This window comes from Manis javanica, chromosome 3 (assembly GCF_040802235.1).
Source record: "Manis javanica isolate MJ-LG chromosome 3, MJ_LKY, whole genome shotgun sequence".
Classification (NCBI taxonomy): domain Eukaryota; kingdom Metazoa; phylum Chordata; class Mammalia; order Pholidota; family Manidae; genus Manis; species Manis javanica.
The window spans coordinates 43,995,642-44,019,534 of record NC_133158.1 but is presented as its reverse complement, the minus strand read 5'-3'; the positions used below and the strand labels follow the sequence as shown (position 1 = coordinate 44,019,534).

The window sequence follows — 23,893 nt, the reverse complement described above, 5'->3', positions numbered from 1 at the left end:
TGTAGATGCAAAGTTAGACTCCGTGGCTTAACTGCACACTGTAGATATCAACATTCTAATTCATGTATGTTCATGACATCTTGTCTGGAAGGTGGCAGTAGAGTAGGATGTTCTTTTGTAATCAGTAATATTCTGATAAGTATTCAGCAGATGAAAATGAGGTATCCTGAGGCAGGAATTACTTCTCCTTGTACAAAGTCACCACACGGACTAACAACAGACCTGTTTACCATGCATTAGCTGTGTGTATTTGGGCAACTTGCTAAACCTCTCTGGGCCTCACTTTGTTCATGTCTAAAATGAGGAAATTAATATTACTTCCTGCATCATGGAGCTGTTTGAAAATTGAGAAAATAGACATTATTTTCTCATCTAATGTAGCATCTATGATAGAGTGTGAAGAAATGCCTTAATAATCAGTTATCAGCATCTACACAGGCAAAGATAGATCAGAGCTGAGATCGCTTTTCAAAGATCCTTGTGAAAAAATATTATTCCAGCCCAGCCCAGGGTCAGACAGTTCAGTCATTTATATAGATGGACTAGTGCTAAGTCAGAGATTTACTAACCTCTCTCCTACTTCGAGGTCTTTGCACACGTGGGTCCCTCCAACTGAACTGTTCCCTAATTCTGTGGCCCCTCATGTATGTCTGTTTCCAGTCTACAGGCTCCCACCCTGCCATTGCTGTCTCCCATGGCATCCTCCTATATTTCTCTGGCAACATTTCTCACAGTTTGTCATTATGCACTTACTGATTCATTACTTAGTGATGGCCTTCTCCTCTAGACAGAGTCCAGAGGACAAGGGTGGTGAACACAACTGAGTAATCTCACCTACCACGGTGCACTTGAAAGAGACCAAAAATGTTTGCAGAAAGAGTGAATTGCTATCTAGATGTATTTGTTAATAGAGAAAGGTGATTTATGATTTTTGTTGACTTAAAAAAAGTACATTATCAAGTTTTCAATACTATGTGATCCCTTTAAAATCTATATGCACCATACCCATGTGTTGAATGTTTTCATGCCCTTACATGCATATGTGGAAAAGCCAGGTATGGATGTCAAGAAAATGGTCACAGTATCCATTTTAGGTTAGTGGCACCAAAGTGATCTGATTTTATTATTTAGATTTACTAATTGTATCTCCTAGTTTTTCAATATGGACATGTATTATTTATGTATTAAATATATTTTTAAAGAATAAAATACATTTTAAAATCCCTGAGTTAATTTTTAATGTCTAGACTCCACAAATGCAATATGTACTCTTTGATATAAGAAACCATACGATACATCCTTCCTTCCCAGTCAGTGTGTGTGTGTGTGTGTGCTTGTGTGTGTGTGTGCATGAAACAAAAACACATAAAACAGAAAAGAAGTGAGCACAATTCCTATCCCTGTAAACTGGTAGATGGGGAAGTTCCAAGAGGCATAAATCAGCCCTACAGATTTCTTAGTTCATGCTGCTTGAGGTGTGATCACACATCTGTAGGCCATGCAGTGTTGCTGAATACGCACAGGAGTCTCTATTAGTGGCAGAAGACTGTAAGACTGTGGATCCTCTGAGTGGGGTAGAGCATAATAGAGGATCTGTAAAGCTGTTGAAAATCTGTTCGTTATTTCAGCAATATTTCATATCTCATAGTACTGTAACATCTTCTAATGTTCATATGGCCACCTTGAGAGTTAGAGGGTCAAACCCACAGATGGATTGTGGGATTCCACTCATGGTGGGTGGGGGGTTCTGTGTTTGCATCCATTTTCCTGCTGGGAAGCTGGTTCCCCATGGATCCACTTCTCATCGCATTAGCAATCTACAACTTCTCATTTGAGTCAACATAATTGCCCTCACAAAATCAAGAACAAAGAATACGAAGTACTAATAACAAATACTTGCAGAGGGAAGAGAGGCACTATTTTCTCTGGCTTTACCTCAGTCCTCCTGTTACAGTGATTACAGGTGACTACAGTATGAAATATTTCAACATTTTAATTATACTATCAGATTTACAGTGGCTTTACATCATGTGTACATTCCTGTTCACTTTACAAAGTTGACAAACAGGCATTTGCACCAAGATTTCTGGCTGTTAACCTAATATTTTCATGGAGAGTTTAAAAGAAGTCAGTAAATAAAAAACACTTCAATACCTTGACTTTGCACAGATGGAGGGTTTCCTTAGAACAAGAAATAATATGTGGTGCTAGATAAAAACAACTGCTTTTTTCTTTTCTGTTTTCCTCTTGCTTTTGTAATATTAACATAGCTACTCTTTCCTTTATCAGCCTTAAAATATGCCAAAACCCACTCCTAGGAAAATTAACAGCTAAACTGAAAGACTCAGGATACTAGACTGTGGTCGACCCATCATTGTCCATTGTATGGCAGGAAGCATGCATTTCTCAGCACCATTAGCATTAGACTTGAACATATGACTTACAACCAAGATCATGCTAGCATAGTGTCTGGAAAAGAGGTTTGAAATGTGCTGTGTGGCCTGACATGCTTCTGATACTGCAGTGATCTTCCCTGACTAAAAGCCAACTCCATATCTCCACTGTCCAAGGATAAGGAGAATCAAGTGGAGTTGACCTGGCTCAGTCCAGTACCTAGAGACAAGCCCAGCCCAGCCCAACATTGTGGAGGTTAGCCAATACCCAGCAAGCTAGGAAACTTGCTTTTAGACTCATAGATACATGCTTTTAGACTCAGGGGCTATTTGTTACGCTGAATTATTACAGAAATAGCTGACTAACACACAACTTGTTGAAAGCAAACAAACCAACTGAGTTGTAGCATAATATGTTCAAAGACTGACCAGGAACTGAAGCAATCATCAGGACCTGACCCTTTCATTTGGTAGATGAGAACACTGAGGTTCAAAACTTGTAACTTGCTCTAAATTAGAGAAGAGGAGAGTAGAAACCAGGTCTCCTGATTCTCAGTGCCTTTCCAAGGGCAGATTCCAGATTAGCGTGGATTTCAGTATGAGCCCTGGGTTATACTGCCCACCTTCCCGCTCTGTGTATCCCTCCCTTGGACTGGCCCCGTCTCCTCCTCACCCTTCCTACCTCTCCATCACTGACGTGCATTGTCCTCAGAGTTTGCTGTGATTGCTACTCAGTAACCCCATAAGCCTTTATTGCATGCTAGCCTCAGAGCTGGGAGGTAACTCAGCTCACCGTGGGGTAACACACAGAGCGTCTCTTCCGAGACTGGCGATTTAAATGACAGTCTCTTTCAGTCACAGTACTTTTTTACTTGTGTTGTTGTGGTTATACTAAATCACTTTCCAAAGTTCATATTTAATTCTTAGAATTACAGAATTTCATAACTCCATGGGGTCATCAGCACCTCCTTCCACATCACTTTAAGGGAGAGAGAAGGTGAGTTCTTAACATTCTTAGCATACCTGAGGCCTGATATGACATGTCTAGAAGTTGGTAAAAATTCAACACAAATAGATTTTGCTTTCGTAAGTAGAGTGGTAACAATACTATTCAACACCAGAACCTCCTCTCTCTCCATTTCTTTGACACCTCGGCCCATTGAGGACTTTCCTTTCTCTTGTATGGCTTTTCTTTAGTCATTTCTTTACTCTCTTTAGGGCTGCAGCTCTGGTTCAGGACCTACAAGAACTCCTCAGTGGGAAGAGAATCTCCATCTCCTTCAGATTACCTTTACTACACAGTAACTAAGGTACTTTGCAACTAAGAATATATACAACATGCTTAATTTTCTTGGAAAGAGAGCATTTTCTTGTTTCTCTAATGATTCACGTTGTGCAGTTCACATTGAATGCAAATCATCACATGCTGTTACTTCCAATGCACAGATCTCCAGTTAGCTAAGATACTGGTTTCTGTTTTGGAGAAAACTGTGTATCCGTTAAGAAGAACACATTGCTTAAAAAAGGGTCAACATGCCTGCATGTTAATGTCCACGCAAAACATCTTTAGCTCTGGAAACAAAGGTTGAACAGGACATTTACTTTGTATTCTGCTTGGGACCTTAAGATCCAATAGATACAGAGACGTAGCACCAGATACCCGCCAAGCTGAATGCGGCTTTCTGCAATGCTCCGGAAAGATAACTCCATAGACCAAACAGTGCATGTTGACATTAAAACACAAAAAATCAAGGCCATTAGTATCATCTGTGAGAATGTTTTGAGGTTCAGCCCTTTAGGTTCTCCCATTTACATTAATTATGACAATCTTTTCAACAAGATTTAAAAAATCATCATGTCTTTGCTTTACATGAACTTTTCTTAAAATTACAAAGCAGGACAGAACTAAGTCCCCTCCATGTCACTTAAAGGCCTCTGAGGAACAGTGGCCAAGGAGCCCAGGGGCCGACCCACCTTCTCCACCGAAGCACATGCAGGGTGCTCAGACACTGCCGGGGGATGCCCCGGGAGGGGGCGCAGGGCCAGGGGGGCCCCAGTGTGTGTTCACAGGTGACTTCACTCTATTACTTGCAAGTTTCAAATGCCCTGGCAAATAACATCAAGCATCTTTTCTACAGTTTTATACATGTCCATCTGACCTCTGCCAGCCTTTGCCTTTTGTCTCTAAGAGCCCCTGCATGCCGTATGCTGCTACCACCGCATGGACTGGTTGGAGGAAAGGACAAGGCCGTGGCTTGGGCAGAGTAGCCTGCGTGGCCAGTGCCCACTGGAGCCCCTGCTCACTGTGAATCCCCCCAGGGAGATGCTGGCTCATGCACAGCAGGTACTGCCCACACTGCCAGGATGCCCTGCTCAGGTGGGCAAGGAAATGCTCGGCTGCATAAGCTGGACCGCAAGGTGATGAATGAATGACAGACATCCCCTTGCTGTTGGACCATCTGAGGGACTTGTCTTCCCCTAAGCTTTGGCCACCTGAAAGTGACAGGGAAGGGGTGGACATGGTGATAGAGAGGGGTAGACACAGTGATGGGGAAGGGTGGACACGATGATGGGGAGGGGTGCACACAGTGATGGGAGGGCTGGATATGGTGATGGGGAGGGTGCACACAGTGATGGGAGGGGTGGATATGGTGTTGGGGAGGGGTACACACAGTGATGGGGAGGGGTGGACACGGTGATGGGGAGGGGTGGGTAAGTGGTGGGGAGGGGTGGACAATCTTGGCACACTCCTAGCAATGGAGGTGATATGAACATTTCCCTGCTTTTTTAAAGAGAGTGGCTGGACTAAGTGAATGTTACTATGTATCCTAATAACCATCTATGATTCTAGGGTGTAGAAAATACCTATTTCTATGAGAAATACCAGAAAGCTTACTTTGCTAAGTGCGCATCCTCACAAGCCATCCTCTGTGTGTTTGATGACCCTGGTCAGGTAGGTAGGACGGTCACCAGTCAGGCAGGCCAAGGCTGACTGGCTAGAGACGGCACTGAAGGACTGCCTATTGAGACCAAGGGGAGGGGCTGCTGGCAGGGCCCCTGGCAGGTAAGGTGGGCACACCCAGCCACGCAACATGCTGGGCCCTTAGCGAGTGGGGCAGACATGGCTCTGCCCTCGTGCAGCTTAGCGCCCAGTCGAGGAGTCAGATATGCACACGCGCTGTCATGAATTATTTCATAGTTAGAGGTTATAATGCTGCAAGGGGAAAAAGACAGGCTCCCACAGGCAGGAAGGTCCTTCTCTCTGAGCCCTATAGGCTGCATGGGGGAGGTGGTTAGACAAGGGGCTTGGAGAGGGAGGGGGAGCCACATTTGAAAAGACTGAGTCCAGGAAGCCTGGTGATTTGGGGACCAGGAAGTAGTGAGTGTGGCTGGGCCTGAGAGAGCAGGATGTGGGGTGCTGGGGAGGAGACCCGGAGGATCCCACTAGGAATCCTGGTTTACCCTGAAACTGAGGAGGAACCAATACCGTTTGCCGTGAGTCAGGGAGAAAGGCATACCTGGAGGAGATAGTGACCCAGACACCGGGCCAGAAGGTCAGACCCAGTGGGAAGAGTGGAACAGAGGCTGCCACGGACGAGGCTGCCACGAACCAGTCTCCTCCACCAGGACCACGGCCCCCAGCCGCTCCCAGGGCACCTGTCCTTGTGCAGACTGTGCGGAGGGCAATTCCCCCCCACTATGCCTTTTTGGTAAGGCATCCGGACATGGTGACAAAAGGCAGTGGGACTGCTGTGCACTGTGCAGGTCTACACAGTCATAGAAAGTGGCCAAGTCATGGTTTATAGAAATGAAGGACCACAGGCCTATGCAGAGAGTAATGACAAGGTGACAGTCATGATGAAATGACATGCCTGCCTTTCTGCTCAACTTTACTGTAAGGGCAACACTGGACTCTGCTAAGGCCATGCCATGGGACCCCGTGATGGGCTCAGTCTCAAAGACCCTGGGCCCAGGAATGTCAGCCCATCATGACGTCATCAGTGCAAATCTGCACCGCACACAGAGCTTCACTGGAAGTCATGCACAGTCCAGCATCCTCCCACTTCATCTTCCATTAAGCACCCTGGCCCCTCTGCAGTGTAGCGGATGGTCAACCGCATCAGGGAGGAGCCATGGCCAGTCAGGGCTGCCATTGAGAAACAGTAAAACCAGCACAAACTAAAGCCCTCATGTGCGGCCTACAAATGGCCGGACTGAACTCCAACCAAGCCGAAGAGTGACTCTCACTTAAAAATCACCCCCAGCAGCTGAGGGGACATGGTTTCTCCTTTAGAGGAAACAGTTCCAGTGACCACCACAGAATGCACGGTGTTTGGGTGCAACATGAGGCGGAGCAGCTGCGCCCCCTAGAAAACCTGGAAGTCTTACTTTGGAAATTGCATTTCAGAACGAAACAATAAATCCCAGTTCCAGGGGCAATGCCAGCTCCGAACGCAGCAAGGGTGACACTGCACACACAGCAGGAGAAGGGCTGAGTGGCACTGACATCCCACTGTCTCCTCCTGCATATGGCGCAGCCCACCTGTGGGCAGGGTCGCCCCTGTGTGTCACCTCCTTGCATGTCTGCTCCTTCCTGTGCTGGCAGGTGGGTGCACAGGGCTGATGGGCTCCCCAGGACATGGTAGGACCATTCCTGCAGTGGAAGATGTACTCACCAGGGTAAGGTTGGGTGTGTAGGTGAATGAAACTCCACCCCTACAAAGACCAGGCTCACAGCTAGATGGGGTCTTCCCTTGGGAGCATGGGAGACCTCTGTATTACCAATGCAAAATCTGAGATGCCCAATATTCTTCAAAAAGCCCTATTTCCCAGTTTGAGTTCTAAAAGATCTAGTATAAGTAAAGACCAGAACAATTTAAAATACATTCTATGCTATTTTCCACAGACCTGTAAAATCTTTGTTCTTTACTTGCTGTGGACCAATACTGTTCCATGTACATTATGGTTTAAAAAGCATCAATGATCATTAACATTCACTTCTAATGCTGAAGTAAGATGAAAGAAATCCATGATTAGGAAAATCATGCTCAAATTGAGAAAAATATCTGAGACATCCCAGAACTACTGGGAGCATTGGTTCTGAGTCACATAGCCAAATGGTATGGCAAACATTCCTTTTTGTTGTTTTTCTAGTCAAAGCCATATTCACCACATAACATATCCCATCACTGTGCTTATGCATACCCTGAATATGCTGCATTTGTACTGTTAGCAACAGTAATCCTTCTAGAAAGAATAGCTACATTTCTGTTGGTGTTAATTGACAACTTTTTTCTCCTAAATTAGACAACCTATTTGTAGGGAAAAAAATGTATTCTCATAGAACATATCCCATAAAGCATAGCTTCTTAACAGGCAGGTGTGAAATGTTCATTTCACCCAACCTCAAACCTACTTGGAGTTTTTGAGAAAAGAAAAAAGTCAGCACTGTGTTTTTGTGCCTGCTTTGCTCTTCAAAATCCCTCTGCTTCACTCAAGACGAGTTTGACCCTGCAGAATCTTGTCCCTGTAGTTGCGGGAATATTGGCCTAACAAATTTAAATGCTTCTTGCATATCCTAAACAAAACACAATAGGAAAAAGAAGTCCCTTCATTCAATCAACACAGAGGTGGATGGTGCTGACTCTGTTTAAAACCTGTTTCCAACCTGACTCTGTGGTTCTGAGGAGCTGTATTCCCACCACCACCTCTAAAATGCAGTTCTTTTGGTTTTGTCTCCGGCTTGAGGAGAATGCTAAACCATATCCATGTTCATACAGGTTTCCTAATGCTGTTGTAACGTATTACCACAAACCTACACGCATAAAACAACACAAGTGTATTATTTCACATTTCTGGATGTTGGAAGTTGGACCTGAGTTTCACTGGGCTAAAACCAAGGTGGGCAAGGCTGTGTTCGCTATGGAAGCTCTGGAGGGAAAACAGTTTTTTTCCCTTTTCTAGCTTCTAGAGGCCACTTGAATTTCTTGGTGTGTGGTCTCTTCATTCACCTTAAAATTCAGTACCATTGCATCTCTGACAATTTCCCCCTGGTCATATCTCCCTCTGACCACACCTGGGAAAGGCTTTTTGCTTTTAATAACTTGTGTAATTAGATTGGGCCCATCTGTATAATCTAGGATAATCTCTCTTTCTCAAGGTCATTTAATAGCATCTGTAACCTCAGTTCCCTTTTGCCATGTAACAAACCATATTTTGGGGATGTGGGCATCCTTGGGAGGCCATTATTCTGCCTACCACAGTATCTTTATAAACACAATTATCTTTCCAAAATATTGCCCCCACATAAAAATTATTTCTTCCACAATATCAAATATAAGCTCATTGTACTAATCTGTATTCTCATGTTCTCATCAATCAAAGAAGGCAAAGAAAACATCAGGTCCTCACATTCACTTTTTATTTATTTCAGGAATCAAGGTAATGTTTCACCTGCCACAGATTTTCACACAGCCAAAATAAATGATTTCTCCAGTCATCTGTGATGTATTCTTTAATGTTATATTCTAAACAGTAATGGAACAGATTTTGTAAAAGATAGTTTAACTGAAGCACATGAGCTTGTGCCTATATTCTCCTGCTGGTAGTTTTTGTTAGAGGCACAGAGACACAAAAGCCTTTCAGTTAAAGTAACCAGCAGCAGGCAGTCTAACATACCCGTTTCCCTATCAACCTTGATTAAAGTTCCTTGAGGAAAAGAAACTGTTTTAATGCTCATAATAAAGATTAGGCTTACCTTTCCTGGTAGGAATTCTCACACCTACGTATTTGATTTAACCTTATTTTCATTAATTTTGTAAATCACCCTAGTTTTAAGTAGAATGCCTCTATTTACAATAGCTAAAACAATTAGGATTGTCCCTGAAAGGCAGAAATAAAATCAAATGTATTAAGTTTGATTTTTTTTATTGTTTCTTTTAAGCAAGTTCGGATGTGGGATATAGAGAATTACAAGCCAATGAAATGGTTAATGACGTTTCTGCATATATTAGATGCTAATATGTGCTGGAAAGTCCTAGAATGCGATCTAAGAACTGGTTAACAAGTTCCTCTGATAGTCTTTCTGGATATTTTTGGCACACCATGGGACTACAGAACCTTTATAAACCAAACCAAACAACATAATGTAAAATAATATGTGTGAGGATCCCTCCTTGGTTTGAATATTGGGAAAACAGGCAGCGCAAGCCAGACTTGGTTTGCTTGAAGAGCCCATTAGTCTGAATCTTTCCGAGGCCTTGGACCCACACTAGCACTTGAAAATGGACCCCAAATGTCTTTGGTACCCCATTGTCTACTTGGAATTCTGGCCAAACTCTCATTCATTCATTCATAGCTGCACAGTGATAGTCAGTACTTTGCTTTCAGTAATACAAAAAGGTTCTTTATCCATAAATGCAAGGTTGCTGGCCTTGAAGAAGAATGCGTACAGGAATAAAGTCCTGGGCTTCAGATTCCATGTGGCTGTCATAAACAAAGACTTCCAAACACTGGACTAATTGCTCATATGCTTACCTAGGTTATGACTCAGAAATGAAGTTTGTTTGCCAGTTTGCGAGATTTTTGTCTTTCATATGTACTATGTTCTTCTATGCTACCAGGGCTCATGAGTTCATGTTACATATGGTTTTTATGGAGCAGATGGATTTAACTGAAGGTCCATTTTGTTATTGCTGTTTTGTAACTACAGATACCATTTCAGCTCTGAAAGGAAATGTTTAGGAGGCTTCTTAATTGATATAGGATTCATATGCAAATATCTGGCAACGGTTTATATGTGTGTATGTGTATGTATATGTGCATGTGCGTGTGTGTATATATACATTCCTTTTGCATCTTAGGACTTCAATTGTATTTTGTAAGTTTGTGACTCTCCAGTGGTTTACCTACCCCTCTGCCCAAGACTTTGTCCCACTGGGGTTGTGGCCAGTTGACTGAGCTGGGCCACTGCAGGATACATGAAAACCTACACTCTTGTCCTTCAAGGCCATTCTATAAGTAGTCATGCAGTTGTCATACAGCACACTGGAGTGGAAAGAGGCAAGAAGGTGGAAGGTTTCTGAGATCCTGAGCAAGTACTCTCTGGGCATTTAGCCTCATCATCCAGAGATTCTGCACACCTGGAATTTGAGTCGCCCATGGACTGGCTGACATTAAACTGTTCAGACTCCAAAGAGCCATGATATAAGATAAGGCCAGGCTCCTGATTTATGAAAGAAAGCAGGTGGAATGTTAATGAAAGGAGAGCATTCAACTATTATAAATCCCCACAGTTTTTGTTTGTTTTTTTTTTTACCAGCTAAGCCATCCCTTCTCTTTGAAAGAAACTTAAATCTCCATTAAAGATCAGTAGGGCTGCTTTAACGGTGTGTGAAAGGTCACAGACTCCGGGTGGCAAAAGAATGTACACATCAAATAGGTGAGATAACTAAGTGTTCGCTTGTGCCACGTCCACATGGTATATTCATAAAACTCGTGACTGTGCACCCACGGCTCGAATCATATGGAGTCTGTGGCAGGTATATACAATTGTCAGAATAAATTAAACTAAAATTGCTTTCTCAATTGCATCAAACATCCGTGTGTTAAAGCTCAATAATGATAGTAATTTAGCCACAACTGTTTTCAAGAGAACACGTGCTGGCCTGCATTCAAATGTACAAATAAATCAAATCATGATGGTTAGAATTTCAGGTTAGCGAAAAGATGTGTACATACCAGAAATAATTTGGATGGTTAATACAAATGTAATATTTGATGAGGAATTACTGTTTCACTGTGGATTCTGGGTATGATAGAAAGTCCCCTCAATACTTGCTATCATTTCTCAAAGATACCAATTATATGGCCTCCCAAGACGCTGAAGTTTTAAGAGGTCCCTCAATTAGGTGAATTTCAAGAATAAAATTTATTTTTTGTCTATTTGTGCAAAATCAAGATGATTAATTGTGGAGAAAAATGCACGAGAGATGTTGGTACAGAGCGCTAAATACATATGCCAAGAAAATAGCCTGTAAATGTCTCTAACTTGTGAAATAAAAAATTGAATTTTTAAAATCCATTTCTGAGCAATTATTACATTATACAAGCTGGCTTGGGAGACATGTACACATAGACAGTAATAAGTTTAAGATATTTTAGATATTTTGGTGAAATTAAATTAAACACTGATATCACATACAGTTCTAATTTTACAAATGTTTTGTAAACATATTTTACATTAAAATGAGTTCCAATGGTTATTCTAATAACTTATATATATATACAGAGTATTAAATATGTCATCTAGCTATTGGTATAAAACTATATTGTGTATTTTGCTTATGTAAAGTTCACAATATGGCTTTATATTCAGGGAAGCAGTGGAAGGCCGCCAGGTTTGGGGCATCGGTGTGGATGAGGTTTCTTGACCAGCAGAACAGAAGAAACTGGATGTGTCAGGACCTATTTTTTGATGCACAATTCAAATCATTTTCTATCAAGGCTAATAGCCGCACAGCTGTAAAGAAGGGCTGATCTAGGATTTGTGCCAAATGTTATATTCTACAAAGAAAATGGGGCAAATCTGCTAAACTCAGGCTGAAATTAGTAGTTTATATCTCAGTTGTTTAATTAGGTATAATTAGATAATTCCTATTAAATTCAGAATGACATTTAAAATGAGTTCTGATATTTTCAGTCTTTCCTTTTCCACCATGAGACAGAAAGATGGCTGCCTCTCTTTCTGAACTTTACAGGCTGGGTGTGAGTGTATGCAGACGTGTGTGTGTGTGTGTGTGTGTGTGTGTGTGTGTGTGTGTGAGTGTGTGTGTACATGTGGTATATCTATTGACTCACAAGTACTATCACACCCTCATGTATATGACTGCATAAAATAACAATTAATGTATAAACTTTCTGTCTGATTTCTGAGCTCATGGGATTAATATGTCCTTTTTTCTCTTTCAAAATGTATTCTTTCTTGAGAAAATAAGGAGGATGGAAGACTTACTGGAGAAGCAGGGCACAGTTCTGTCAAATTGTCTTAATGTGACATAAAATTCCACGGCATGTGACACTAGAAAAGGTCACGCTGACAGGCCGACGGCTGCGATATTGCAGGATTTTGTAGTAGGACTGGCGACTGACTTTACGTCCTTACTGTGCAAAACGCCTGCAACTACAAAAGGTGGGCTTTCCTTTGCATTTTCACTAAACCTTCAGAAAGCTTCATTTGCCCCCAGCCTCCTGGCCATCCTCAGGGACCATTGCCTATCTCCTGATCCAGTGCATTAGGATGAGCAATTTTCCATCCATCTGCATCTTGGTTAATACAATGTCAATAAAGATTTACTATCACTGATAATGATAAGAGATATATTAAAGTAAGTCAAAAGTGCTGCAACCCTTTCTTTAAGAATAGACAGCATGCTGTTTAAGAAACATTTACCCAGCAATTTTAAATACTTGAAGCACAGAGCTTGTATAAAAGGCAAATGGCACCTGCCCTTCTGTAAAACCCTAACTAAAAAGATCAGGAGATGAACTGATGTCTCCCTAATAAGACTGAAAAAGAAAGAAAAGCTCCAGTCCCTAAATTAGCCAAGGTATTCCTCATGTCTAAGTGCAGAGAACAGGGAGGAACTCTTCCTTGGATAGGACTATTCACAACACATGAGAGCCACTGCACTTCCCAAACAGAGCCCAATGTGGGGACAAGGTCCACATATGGCCCCAAGTCCCTGGGATGAAGAGAACTGCATACTAATGAGCAGAATCATATACTGAAGTGGAAAGATATATATGAGCCAGTTAGTCTGTCACCATGGCAGAGTCTGCTTATGATATATAAGGGCAATTTTCTATATTCTCTAATCTATTTCAAATAGCTCTGGTCACACTCCGAGGGCTGCTCCTCTTGTGCTCGGTTCTGTTTCTAGTTGTAAGAAGTTGCCTACTGGGTGACGGAAGCTGTCAGGAGCTCAGCTCTGCCGTGCATTAGCCACGTGACACTGGCCGTGGCACGTGCTCTACCTGAGTTTCTATTTTCATCTCGAAAACAGGGGTACCAAGGCCCACTCGGAAGGACATTGAAAGGATGAAACGAAACTAAACATGTGGAAGTGTTTGGTCAAGCCTACTCTGAAGGGTGCATCCAGTTTTCAATTATCCAAATTTCCCACCTTTACATAATGTAGCAATAAAACAGAAAAAGCAATATAATGACTTTAAAGACACTATGTATGGCAGAAAGGAGCTCTATTAGAAGTAAGAGGAAGAATGGCCATGTCCATACTTCTCATGAGGACAACACTTTTCAAATGGAAAAAATTCATCAAACGCCTCATACCATATACAATTTGTCTTCAACAAAACCAAACCAGGAGATTCTGTAAACTCAACTCACCTTTTTAAAGCAGGGGAAAACAATGGGGGAAGGGACGACAATAAAATACCTATAGCAACTCTGGCAGAGCCAGCAAAGCATTGTTCTAAAGCAGGAGGATTCTACCAAGAGGAATAGCTGCTAATGGCTTCATTAACCCAAACCTCTAGTTATATGATGGGCTGGCAGTAGGTGCTTCTCCAGAACTTGTCTGGCACTGTGGAATAGCAAGAGAGGTAGGAGTGGATAATCTCTACCCTATCTCTGCAGGAAATGGGTGAAGAGAAGATATTGAGAATTGGGAGCAGCCCAGGATCTGGAAAGAAGTGAAGGCAAATAGCCCACTAATACAGCCACATGTCAGAAGTTGTTGCACTGCACATGCGGAATGATTCCTGCTAATCTTGTTATGCTTTTACTCCTGAATAAATCTTTTCTACGGACCTAAATCTAGAAAGGTCTTCCATCAAAAGGTGTGAAGTAAATTTTAAAAGGTTCCCAACATGGAACTGTTTATATAAATATAATACAAGAAAGACAAGGTTAGGAAAGCTCTAGAAAAACAAATGGAACATGAACACTCAATCAGGAAAGGTAGTTGCTGAGCCAGCAAATCATTTCAACAAATTATGTAACCATGAATGAAAATAATTTAATGAAACAGATAGCCCAAAGCAAAAGTAAAAGGTGAAGTGCAGACAAGGAAATGGAATATAAGCTATTTAAGAGTGCAGAAAAGAAAAGGAAGGATTTATTTTTTACTCACAAGCTGACTGTTATCTGTGATCAGCCCAACAAAGTAGACATTGTCCATCGTATATAGGACTACGTCAGGAAAATGATTTAGGGAGATAGATGATAGATACAGAGATGGATAAATTACAAAGGATTGAGACAGATATGGGAGAAGAGGAGACCCAAAATCCACATAACTGTTTTGCATGGGTGAGAGATGCATATAAATGAACTAAAAAAATATTAAAAATATTATATAGAAAGTAATTCAGAAATATCAGGAAAAGAAGACATGAATATATAAATCAAAATGGTCATTGTGTTCTAAGAATATTTGACATAGATAACTCAACAAGAACCTTAACTCCATAGGGATTTATTTTACAGGATTTTAGATGATACATAAACTTTTTATAATTAGAAAAAGAAAAAAGACCATGATGCTTATGCTCAAGATGGCACCATGGGTACGGCGGTGGAAATCTCCTCCTAAAACCATATATATTTTGAAAATACAGCAAATACAACTATTCCTAAAAGAGAGACCAGAAGACACAGTACAACAGCCAGGCTACATGTACATCTGTGAGAACTCAGCATCTCATGAAGGGGGTAAGATACAAAGCTGTGACCCGGCGGGACCTGAGCACTTCCCCCACCCCAGCTCACCAGTGGGAGGAAAAGAGTCAGAGCAGGGAGGGGGTGGAAGCTCAGGACTGCTAAGTAACCAGCCCTAGTAATCTAGACTGGGAGCACAGACACACATTGCATGGTGTACTTGGATATTAGAGAAACAGAAAGTAAAATCCGAGATGGAGACTGTGAGGGGGACCCCACAGCCTGCTCCCCTGGGACAAAAGAAAAGCAGGCACTTTAAAAGCCTTAAAGGGACAAGGGCTTAACAGGTAGACAAAATCGTCTGAGCATACTCAGCCTAGCAGGCTGGGAATTTTAAGGAACTTCAGGCGCCCTAACCCCTTAGGTAGCAATGAAGCTCCAAAGCCCCTCACGATGATAAGCAGCCTGCTGTTCATTCCCCATGCCAGCACTGCAAGCAAACCAGCTGACCTGCCACTGCTGCGAACCAGCCAGGGAGCAGACCTGCCCACAGCAACCATACAGAGTCTCCTCCCAGTGTGCAGCTTACCAGACCAGACCCAGACGATGCTGCCAGCATGTAGCTTCCAGGCAAAGACAGAAGAAGCTGGTGAAAAGTCCCGAAGGCATGAAGGGGTGCCATCCTTGCAGAAGAATACACCCCATGTGCCTGCAACCCCCAACAGTGCCACAGGCCATCCCGAGGGCTGCCCCTCCCATGGCAGCTCAGGGAATTGACCCAGAGACTGTTCTCTGAGTGCAGGTAACCAGCAAAGGCAGTGGAGAAGGGCAAGGTGACCAGTAAGCAGGAAGGGACTTTGTTTGCAAAGCTGACACATGTGCCACACACCGGCGATCACTTCTATTGCATGAAAAAGCAGAAGGACCTGGTCCAGTCCAAAATCACTCAAACACCAGAGAGAGGGTCTAGTGACACAGATATAACCAATCTTCCTGAAAAAGAATTCAAAATAAAAGTCGTAACCATGTTGATGGACCTGCAGAGAAATATGCAAGAGCTAAGGGATGAAGTCCAGAGGGAAATAACACAAATGAAACAAGCAATGGAAGGACCTAAGAGCAGATTGTATGAGGTGCAAGAGACTGTTAATGGAATAGAAATAAGAGAACAGGAATACAGAGAAGCTGAGGCAGAGAGATATAAAAGGATTTCCAGGAATGAAAGAATATTAAGGAACTGTGTGACTAATCCAAACAGAACAATATTCGCATAATAGGGGTACCAGAAGAAGAAGAAGAGAGAAAAAGGAGAGTATCTTTGAAGAAATAATTGCTGAAAACTTCCCCAAGCTGGGAAACAAAATAGTCTCTCAGACTATGGAAGCCCACAGATCTCCCAACACAAGGCACCCAAGGAGGACAACAACAAGACATATAATAATTAAAATGACAAAGATCAAAGACAAGAACAGGGTATTAAAAGCAGCCAAGTAGGGAAAAAAGATCACCTACAAAGGAAAACCCATCAGGCTATCATCGGACTTCTCAACAGAAGCCTTACAGGCCAGAAGAGAGTGGCATGATATATTTAATGCAATGAAACAGGGGGGCCTTGAACCAAGGATACTGTATCCAGCAAGATTATCATTTAAATTTGAAGGAGGGATTAAACAATTCCCAGATAAGCAAAAGCTGAGGGAATTTACCTCCCACAAACCACCTCTACAGGGTATTTTAAAGGGACTGCTCTAGATGGAAGTACTCCTAAGGCTAAATAGATGTTACCAGACTAACCAGGGAAGAAACAGAAAATATAAACAGACCAATTATCAGCAACAAAATTGAATCATCAATCAAAAAACAACCCAAGAACAAAATTCCCAGGCCAGATGGATTCGCTGCTGAATTTTATCAGGCATATAGAGAAGACATAACACCCATTCTCCTTAAAGTTTTCCAAAAACTAGAAGAAGACGGAAACCACCAACCTCATTCTATGAAGCCAGAATCCCTCTAATACCAAAACCAGGCAAAGAACCCACAAAAAAAGAAAATTACAGACCAATATACCTGATGAACATAGATGCAAAAATACTCAATAAAATATTAGCAAACCGAATTCAAAAGGGATAGAAAGTGTCTTGAAGAAATAATTGCTGAAAACTACATCAAGAGCATCATACACCATGATCAAGTGGGATTCATCTCAGGGATGCAAGGATGGTACAACATTCGAAAATTTGTCAACATCATCCACTACATCAACAAAAAGAAGGACATAAACTGCATGATCATCTCCATAGATGCTGAAAAAGCATTCGACAAAATTCAACACCCATTCATGATAAAAACTCTCAACAAAATGGGTATAGAGGTCAAGTACCTCAACATAATAAAGGCCATATATGACAAACCCACAGCCAACATCATACTTAACAGCGAGAAGCTGAAAGCTTTTCACCTAAGATCAGGAACAAGACAGGGATACCCACTTTCCCCACTTTTATTCAATATAGTTCTGGAGGTCCTGGCCATGGCAATCAGATAAAACAAAGAAATAAAAGGCATCTAGATTGGTCAAGAAAATGTCAAACTGTGACTACTTGCAGATGTGATGACATAGTTCATAAAAAAACCTAAAGAATCCACTCCAAAACTACTAGAAATAATATCTGAATTCAGCAAAGTTGCAGGATATAAAATTAATACTCAGAAATCTGTTACATGCCTATACACTGACGATGAACTAGCAGAAAGTGAAATCAAGAAAACAATTCCATTCACAATTGCATCAAAAAGAATAAAATACTTAGGAATAAACCTAACCAAGGAAGTGAAAGACCTATACCCTGAAAACTACAAGACACTCTTAAGAGAAATTAAAGAGGACACTAACAAATGGAAACTCATCCCATGCTCTTGGGTAGGAAGAATTAATATTGTCAAAATGGCCATCCTGCCTAAAGCAATCTACAGATTCAATGAAATCCCTATCAAAATACTGAGTGGTCTTCAACGAACTGGAACAAATAGTTTTAAAATTCATATGGAACCACCAAAGACCCTGAATAGTCAAAGCAATCCTAAGAAGGAAGACTAGCTGGGGGGATTACGCTCCCTGACTTCAAGCTCTACTACAAAGCCACAGTAATCAAGACAATTTGGTACGAGCACAAGAACAGACCCACAGACCAGTGGAACAGAATAGAGAGTCCAGATATTAACCCAAACATACATGGTCAATTAATATACAATAAAGGAGCCATGGATATGCAATGGGGAAATGACAGCCTCTTCAACAGCTGGTGTGGGCAAAATTGGACAGCTACATATAAGAGAATGAAACTGGATCATTGTCTAACCCCATACACAAAAGTAAATTTGAAATGGATCAAAGACCTGAATGTAAATCATAAAACCATAAAACTCTTACAAAAATACATAGGCAAAAATCTCTTGGACATAAACATGAGCAACTTCTTCATGAACATATCTCCCCAGGCAAGGGAAAAAAAGGCAAAAATGTACAAGTGGGTCTATATCAAGCTGAAAAACTTCTGTACAGCAAAGGACACCATCAATAGAACAAAACAGTATCCTACAGTATGGGAGAATATATTCATAAATGATATATCTGATAAAGGGCTGACATTCAAAATATATAAAGAGCTCACCCACTTCAACTAACAAAAAGCAAATAATCCAATGAAAAAATGGGTAGAGGATCTGAACAGACACTTCTCCAAAGAAGAAATTCAGATGGTCGACAGGCACATGAAAAGATGCTCCATATTGCTAATCATCAGAGAAATGCAAATTAAAACCACAATGAGATATCACTTCACACGTTAGGATGGCCACCATCCAAAAGACAGACAACAACAAATGTTCGTGAAGATGTGGAGAAAGGGGAACCCTCCTATGCTGCTGGTGGGAATGTAAATTAGTTCAACCATTGTGGAAAACAGTATGGAGGTTCCTCAGAAAACTAAAAATAGAAATACCATTTGATCCAGGAATCCCACTCCTAGGAATTTACCCTAAGAATACAGGAGCCCTGTTTGTAAAAGACGGATGCACCCCTATGTTTATCGCAGCACTATTTACAATAGCCAAGAAATGGAAGCAACCTGAGTGTCCATCAGGAGAGGAATGGATAAAGAAGATGTGGTACATATACACAATGGAATATTAGTCAGCCATAAGAAGAAAACAAATCCTACCATTTGCACCTACATGGATGGAGCTAGAGGGTATTATGCTCAGTGAAATAAGCCAGGTGGAGAAAGACAAGTATCAAATGATTTCACTCATCTGTGGAGCATAAGAACAAAGGAAAAACTGAAGGAACCAAACAGCAGCAGAATCACAGAACCCAAGAATGGACTAACAGTTACGAAAGGGAAAGGGACTGGGGAGGATGGGTGGGAAGTGAGGAACAAGGGGGAAAAAGGGGCATTACAATTAGCACATATAATGTAGGGGTGGGTGCACGGGGAGGGCTGTGCAACACAGAGAAGACAAGTAGTGATTTTATAGCATCTTACTACACTGATGGACAGTGGCTGCAATGGGGTATGTGGGGGGAACTTGATAATGGGGGGAGTCTAGTAACCATAATGTTGCTCATGTAATTGTACATTAATGATACCAAAAAAACAAATCTATGCTTACATGCAGAAGAAAGAAAAACAAAGGAAGAAGAAGCATCACATCATTTAAAAGAAGAAAGCAAATCATAGTTAGACTCATCCTTTTCACAACAACATTGCATGTTTGAAGAGAGCAAGATGTAGTAAAATATTCATGGAAATAAAATGTTATACCCAGACAAAACAGCATTCATTATACAGATTTCGGAGCACACTTTCAAATGGTAACATAGTCAGCAATTATACTTGCTATGAAACTGCCCTAACAATTCTAAAAATAAATATTAGTTAATAGAAAAACTGAATTAGTACTACTAATATTGAACTCTAGTTAATGGTGTGTATGCTGAAGTATTCAAGAGTCTGTCAATATCTCTAAATTATTTTGAAATGCTTCAAGAAATAAGATGGATGGATGGATAGAGGGATAAATAAATGGATAATTATCTGATAAAGCAAATATAGCAAATGTAAATTGTAGAATCTACGTAGTGTTTATGGTGTTCCCTATACAATTTTTATTTTTCTGTATGTTTCAGTATGTTCATAATAAATAATGTTAAAATGAATCAAGAAGTCATAGCAAAAGGATTGGCCCCCTGTGTTAGTTCTATTTAATTTAGGATTAGAATTTAAACTGAGAATTATAGAATTATTTTAAATATGGCAATTTAGAACTACTGTAACTAACAAAAATTCCTAGGAAAAGGGAGATAATAGATGGAGAAATGTTTACGATCAGGGATTAAATACGGATCCTTTAATGGGGTAGGTCAATCAAGATATTAATGGAACACCAGAAAAACCAACATAAATATTATCATGTAAAGTTGGCGGTGGCATTCTCAGGGTACATGGTGATCCCTTCACAGGTCATTGTTGAGCATTGATGCTGCTTTTTTAGAAAAAGAAGATCAAATATACCATGTAAACTTTTAATTATAGAGTTGGCTGTTATGAGACTTAAAACTACCCATCAACATTCCATAACATAAAAAGAAATAAGCACCCACAAAAGAAGAAGAAGACGATGATGGTGAAGGCAAAGAAGAAGAAAAGGAAAGTGGGGAGAAAAGCAAAAGAGGCAATATAAAGAGAAACGTAACATAAAACATGATTGAGTACAACGTAAATTTGCTGAACTTCCATATTGGATCACGAATTTAATTACACATCATTTTGGTGTGTCTTCAAGTGATTTAAGATATTGAATACTAAGGGTGTGGAAAGGCATATCAGGCGCATGCAAAGAATGAGAAAGCATCGGTCATGCTTTTAAGTAGCACACAGGTTAAAATTAGGATGGGAGGTATTAGTGTGACCAGGAACAGCCCTTTTGATGACAAAGGGTGTGATCGACAACAAAGACATAAGAGGCATGAATGTCCACACACAGTAATAATATCACATCAAAATTCGTAAAGCAAAACCCACAAGAAATTAAAACAGGCACGAATATGATACTAGCAGGACACTTTAATTTACCTGTCTCAGCCCATAACTGATCAAATATACATGAAAGTAAAGATAATGAAGATTTAAGCAACATAGTTAGTAATTTAGACCTATATGTAATTTATGTAACTGTATAGCCTGAAGATGTATAATCCATCTTCCTCTCCAGTACCCGAGGAAAAAGAAATTACCAATCTTGTTGAAGACACACTGGGCCACAAGGAAAAATCCATTGTTTTTGCAAGTACAAATGGTAGAGAACAGAACATTCTCTGAATTCAATGCAACAGATCTGCAATTAAACAGGATTTCTCACATGGAATTTGCTCTTGAGTCACACATGCACACAGGAACGGAGATGGGGGAACATCTGGAAAATAATGTTAATGAGTACAGCTCATATCAGAACCTATGCAATATTCCAATATTTTATATGGAAGAAATTTTCAGCCAAGTACACTTCTGTAAATAACAAGAAAGAATGAAAATCAGTGGATTGAGGATCCCACTTAAAGAATTAGAAAAAAGATCAATAAAATATATAGAAGTAAAAACAAAAGGAGGGAATGAATTAAAAATAAGTACAAAAGTTACAGTCTATCCAATGAGGCTTTTTCTGTAGATCTACATGGTTGGAAAAGCCTCATAGAGTATCTGTGTGGTTTCCTTTACTCACAGAACTGTGTGTAGGATCTGTGGGAAAGAACTACAAAGACAGGTCTGCTACACCTATGAAAGACCAAATAGACAAGAAATTTTTTAAAATCTTAGATATTTGTATATTACAATGATCTGTACTATTCCTAGGGTATGACAGCTGAGGAGTGGATAGGACTTGAACTTAATTCGTGGTTAGAGGGTGTCTGAAATTGAGCACCAGGCAGATCCATCTACTCTGACCCTAAATGCAGCCCCAAAGTAAATTGCTTCAAAAAATTGGAACTCAGGGATTACAGGTAGAGAATTTTTGAAGCATGTCCATGTTCAAGTGGAGAGCAAAGAAGCTCAGATGAAAGAATATTGGACTGACTGGTGCACTCAACAAAAGTTGATTTTTAAAAGGACTGGCTTGAAGATCATGACTCAAACTTTGGAGGAGCGAAGGCGATTGGCAGGGGGAGGAATCACAACATATGAAATTCTTTAAAAATGTATTGACTAATTTGCCCATGTTACATACAGTAACAAAATCCTTAATGAAAAAAAAAGGGACGTGCAGGAGTCAATGTATTAGAAAGCAGGCTGAGGTTTGAGTTATTAAATAGATATAAAGTTATAATATAATTAGCAAGATAGACAAATGGTTGGTGAAAAATAGCAAGAAAACAGAATGCATAACTTAGAAATGGTAATAGGGCTCATATCACTGATAGTGATGAGACTAACTGCTACAACATACAACTTAATAGAGGAAGGAAATTAGAACAATGCGTACTTTAAAAAATGAGGGAAATTATCATTATTTACACACAATACAATTGTATAACTGAAAAATTCATGAGAATCAACTAAAAATCTAGTACAAGTAGTAAAGATAACTGTGAAATGGCTGAGTAAAATCTAAAAGATAAAAATAGGCTAAGTATACACAACCAATCTCTTTTGAAACCAAGATCTTAACCACAATAGGAATACAAAGAATACATGCAGTAAATGTGCACAAACCACATGAACAGCATGTGAAATGCTCCTCAGATATACAAAAGGACATCCGAGTACGTGTAATGGCAAACCCTGTTTAAGAGGAGAACACTTAATATTCTAAGGAGGGCATTTCTTGAATTAATCTATGTACTTCAGACCACACCAGTGAAATACCAAACAGAATTTTTTTCTAGATACATATTCTAATTTTAAAGCAAACTTGCATAAACAGCCAAAAAAAAGTCTTCAAATTTGAGTAAATAAAGCAGAAATAGATCTATCACATACTTAAATGTATTTCAAGGCTATGGCAGGGTACATGAAGAGACAGAAGAATGGAACAGAAAGGAGAAGCCAGAAAGACATATAAATATATATATATACACACATATATATATGTGTGTATATATATATATTTGAGTATTGAGTGTCAGTAGAAAAAAAAACAATTATTCAATACATGGCTTTGAGGTAACTGGAGCAACTGGGTAAGATTGAAACTGTATCCCTACATAACTCATTGAATCAAAACAAGTTCCAGAGATTTAAACAACACAAATGATATAATGCAATTGTTAGAGAAAAAATGAGAAATTTTTGTTTCATGTAACGTATGACAGGGACTGTCTTTCTAAGTATGACACAAAACTATGATGTCATGAACAATTTTTAAATTCAAACACATAAAATCAAGTATTTCTGTCATCAAAGGCAAGCAAAGTGAGAAAATTTTCTGTAATTCATATCATAGAAAAGAGATAGTTTCCCAAACTGTGATGATATCCTATAAATTAATCATTGAGGAAAAAAATTAACCACCTAAAGAAACACAGATGAAAGACATAAATGGATGGTTAATTGAAAAGGAAATGCAATTACACAGGAACATATGAAAAGCTGTTTGATGCACTCATAATGAGAGCTGTCAATCAAATGTCTTATAAACTGTTTTCAGCTGTCTCAATGGCAGAAATAAAAATGCACGCTGGCATGAGCCAGCTCAGGATGTGTGGACACTCAGAGCGCTGATGGAAATGAAGATGGAGAAAATTTCTGGAGAAACAAATCTG

At 40.2% G+C, this 23,893-nt stretch overlaps 1 protein-coding gene and 1 non-coding gene across 3 annotated transcripts in view; one reads left to right on the top strand and one right to left on the bottom strand.

Moving 5' to 3' along the window:
• Positions 1 to 23,893, bottom strand: part of DSCAM (DS cell adhesion molecule) — a 718,205-nt gene that overhangs the window by 385,127 nt on the left and 309,185 nt on the right. The gene's annotated exons all lie outside the window — the stretch shown is intronic.
• Positions 21,769 to 21,899, top strand: LOC118971765 (small nucleolar RNA SNORA18). The gene has a single exon (XR_005060420.2). It is a non-coding gene; the product is annotated as a small nucleolar RNA SNORA18 (small nucleolar RNA).